This window comes from Antechinus flavipes, chromosome 1, assembly GCF_016432865.1.
Source record: "Antechinus flavipes isolate AdamAnt ecotype Samford, QLD, Australia chromosome 1, AdamAnt_v2, whole genome shotgun sequence".
NCBI classification, from domain to species: domain Eukaryota; kingdom Metazoa; phylum Chordata; class Mammalia; order Dasyuromorphia; family Dasyuridae; genus Antechinus; species Antechinus flavipes.
In genome coordinates this window covers 294,288,555-294,292,853 of record NC_067398.1, presented here as the reverse complement: position 1 = coordinate 294,292,853, position 4,299 = coordinate 294,288,555, and the positions used below count along the sequence as shown (strand labels likewise).

The 4,299-nt window shown below is 40.7% G+C and overlaps 1 pseudogene; it reads left to right on the top strand.

The window, feature by feature from the left end:
• Window positions 1–1,353: 1,353 nt before the first annotated feature.
• On the top strand, window positions 1,354–2,684 carry LOC127555150 (DNA/RNA-binding protein KIN17-like; annotated as a pseudogene).
• Window positions 2,685–4,299: the final 1,615 nt, after the last annotated feature.

The following is a 4,299-nucleotide window of genomic DNA, read 5'->3' as shown; positions in this document are numbered from 1 at the left end:
TCTGAGATCATGATTACAACTTTTTTGGGGGAATTGTCTATCTCCTGTCTATCTATATTGATCTATTCCATCGGCAGAGGGCAACGGAGGCCATCGCCCGTCCCTTCGGAAAAGTGCTCGCCTATCTCTCAGGACTGACTGACCCATGTTCAACTGCTGTTCACATGGAACCCTTCTCCACTTAGGCCTTCAAAGTTCTCGTTTGAATATTTGCTACTACCACCAAGATCTGCACCCGCGGCGGCTCCACCCAGGCCCACGCCCTAGGCTTCCAGGCCCACCGCGGCAGCCCTCCTACTTGTTGTGGCCTAGCCCCCGAGGAGTGAGTTTGCACCTTCCTCCTGCCTGAGGAATCCGCTCTCGGGAAACAACACGTTTCTGTTCCTGCTTTGCGCCCATTGTATATCTCCCCAACAGTCAATTTTTTTGGGCCTGTTTTTATTTTTAAAATGTATTTCCTGTGTGCAACAAATGGTTGCATTCCTATTCTATTGTAATTTTATTGGGGAATTTAATCATTTAAGTTATAATTATTAACTTTGCTTTCTCTTCCATTTGAATCTTTATAATGGGTTCCTTTTCTTATTTTTTAAGTTAGTAATTGCTCACTAAATTTAACTTTGCTTCAACTATATTTAATTTCAGTATCCAACTCTGTCCTTATTTTCTGAATTTACTTATTTTTATACTTTATCCTGTATGAAAGTGTAGTTTTGAATGGACGTTTAAAGAGACTGTTGTCAACTTCTTGTAAGGAAAAAATTAGATAAAGATTTAAGAGTATTGCTTTGGGAGGCTGAATTCTGAATTCATCTTGTGAAGTTCTTCCCAGTCCTGGGCACAAAATACTCCTCTTCCCCTCCCCATCTTCCTCCCCCAATCTAACTTCACCTGTTTTGTCACAACTGTATTAACGACTTGGGCCCTGACAACAAGGGAAGACAACAAGAAATCTTAGAGCTTAGGGAGACAGTTGAGAGCTAAAAGTTCTCTCCCATTCCCTCATAATGTAGAATTTAGGAAAATTTTTAGGTAAAAGGAAAACATTACAAATAGTAGAGACTAAAATATTTATTTAAAATAGACAATTTTAATGTTCAAAATTTCACATGAAAGACAGTTTAAAATGTAGATGAATAGTCTCCCCTATCCCCCTATTCCTCTCTCTTACCCTTCCCCTCCCTCCCCAATTCTTCCTCCGAGTTTTTTTCTCCTCTCTTCCCTTGACAGCCTCGATCTGACGTTCCCCGTCCCCTCCTTCCTCGATTCTGGGTTGGCTTTATAAAGGAGAGAGAGAGAGAGAGAGAGTGAGAGTGAAAGAGAGAGAGAGAGAGAGTGTGTGTGTGTGTGTGTGTAGAGGGCAGAAGAGGCTCCTCCGCGGTGGTTGTCGCTTCTTCCCATGAGGATATCCGATTTCCTCACCCCCAAGACCATTGCTAACGGGATCAAATCCAAGGGCTCCAGAAGCTGCGATGGTGTTGCCAGATGTGCCAGAAGCCGAGATGAGAACGGTTTAAGTGCCATTGCACGTCCGAGTCTCATCGGAGACAACTCCTGGCTTCGGAAGAGCCTCAGCAATTTTGGAATTCTTTTCCCGAGCAGTTCCGAAATGACTTTTTAGAACTGCTCAGAAGACGATTTGGCGCGAAGAGAGTCCACAACATCGTACATAATGAATACCTCAGTCCTAGAGGGCATGTTGATATGAATGCTACCCAGTGGGAAACGCTAACTGAGTTTACCAGATGCTTAGGCAGAGAAGGTTTACGCAAAGTGGATGAGACAGCCAAAAGCTGGTATATTCAAAACATTGATAGACTCCCAGAAACTGTTCGGAGACAAGTACGGGAGGAAAAAAAGAAGCGGCACCTTGACGAGGAAGAAAAAACTACCAAGTTTATTGAAGAACAAATAAGAAGAGATTTAGAAGGAAAAGAATAAGAATGTCCAGTCTTCACTGAATTAAGGAGGGAAAATAGTGAAGAGAAAGTTGGTTCGATTTGAATAAAGGAGAAGTACTTCAGATGCATCTTCCAAACCAAGTTCTCCGGATCCTAGTGCTTTGAAAATGGTGGGAACTGCAGCATCAGTGAAACGAAAAGAACCATCCCAGAGCTCATCTCGGCCAAAAGAAAAGAAGAAGAAACCTACACTTAATGAAATCATAGAGCTTGAAGAACAAAAGAAAAAAAAAGTCCTCCATCAGATTATTGGTTACACCCTGACATTATTGTGAAAATTATAACCAAAAAACTTGGGGAGAAATAAAGGAGTTGTCCAGGAAATAATCTACAAATACACTGCAGTGGTAAAGAAGATGGATTCTGGAGACAAACTAAAACTTGACCAGACTCATTTGGAGACAGTAATACCAGCACCAGGAAAGAGAGTTTTGGTTTTGAATGGAGGCTACAGGGGAAATGAAGCAACCCTGTAATCCATCAGTGAGAACACTTTTTCTGCCACTGTCATGACTGAAAATGGCCCTTTAAAGGGTGGAAAAATTCAGGATATCCAGTATGTCTCTCTAAATTTGCCTGAGGATGGAAATTGGAAAAAAAAGAAAGAAAGAAAAAAAATGCCCTTTAAAACTCCCAAGCATCAAATTGGTGTTTTCTAGAACAACACATAACTACCAAGTTAGGGTGCGTCTTCTGTATGTGACAAAAGAATCTATTTAAACATTGTTGAATATTTGAAATATATTTAGAATTCATTCAGATTTATTTATATTTAAGCTGTACAATTTTCAAATTTTATCCTTGCTTGTATTTCCTTTTGTAATATGCTTTGGAAAGTTGTGCCTTTTGTGAAAAGAATGATATTCTAAAAAATATTTAGATGAAGAACTGAGATCTGACATCACCAGCTCATGCCAAACTGACAGAGACACACTTCTGCACTCAGTAATGCTTCTCCACACTCTCCTTATTTGGGTGGGCAGCACTTGTGTTTGTGGTGACAGGTACAGCTGGTTGTTGAAAAGAATTCATGGAAAGTGACAATTTCAGATGAAATGCTTCAGAAAAAGAGGATAAGGAAGAAAGAGAAAGCCAAGATAAAAGCCATTAAAACTTTAGTTGTTGGGGAATCTAAGTGGGATTTCATCTGAGAAGGGAAGCCAAGAGATCATGTGGAGTTAACAACTAGGAATTCACTTTATAGGAAGGCAGACACTATGGTAGATTGAGGTGAAGAAAATGACTCCTTGGCCATTAAAACACATCAGCAAATGTTACCTAAGGAAAAAAGATCACAAAAAGGATGAGAAGAGAAAGTCAGGTCTCCCAGCCATTTAGAAGACTGAAGCTTGCCAGGGTGAAAGGTGAGTGAGAACATTAGCTCTGACAAAAGTATTGGGATGAGTGGGATAAAGCTTGATAGGAATGGGAAAGGCAGAAAAGGAGAGAGATGGATTGAAAGCATTGTAGGAAGTAGAAGGATCATCTTGAGCAGCTGCCCCTCCAGAACAGAAGGTGAGGGAGCAGAAAAGGGAGGAAGGTAATGGAATGAAAGAGACCTTTGAGGAGAGGTTGGAAGAGAACGTTTCTGCTCATCACAGATCAGTGTAAGAGGACCATGGAAGATCATGGCAGAAAGGCAGTCAAAAAGGAGTAACTAAAAGATATCAACATTAGCAAGAGGAAGCCCAGTTTAGTTGAGTCCTCACTAGCAGAATGAGGATTTGGAAAAAGAGAGCAGCACTTAGGAAAACAGCAGCAGCAGAAGGAAGAGACAGGTAGTAATTCCAAGGAAATATCAGAGCAATCGACTGAAGAAGAAATGAGTGAAGAGTAAGAACCAAAGAATGAAAACCATATATTAGTTGTTACAGAGTCAAGATTTGCCTGAGGTTTGGGAGAGAGGGAACACTGCCATCCAATATCATGGGGAAAGAAGATTACATCTTCTCTCTCCAGGCTTATCTCCCATTGAGCTGAAGCAGCAGCTCCCAAATACATCCAGGATTGTCAGTGTAGAAAAATCCTAGAGTGTGAATTGGAATGAAGAAGGCTCATATAACTTGCTATACAAAGCAGAGGATATAAAGACTGATGAAATCATATCTCTGAAATGGTTGGAAATGGAAAGGAGAAAGAACGCTCCCTGATTATCTTTCTTTAGGGAAGTCAATAAATATCATCTTGAAAGCTTAGCACTTAAACACTATCACTGTCCAGGAGATTTTTACATTTACTCTCTATCTACACTGCCTACTCCTTCACAATCCCAAACTCAGACACTACACTGCCTACTCTACTCCTAATTCTCATGCTAACCTTAAACCCTAACTTCAAC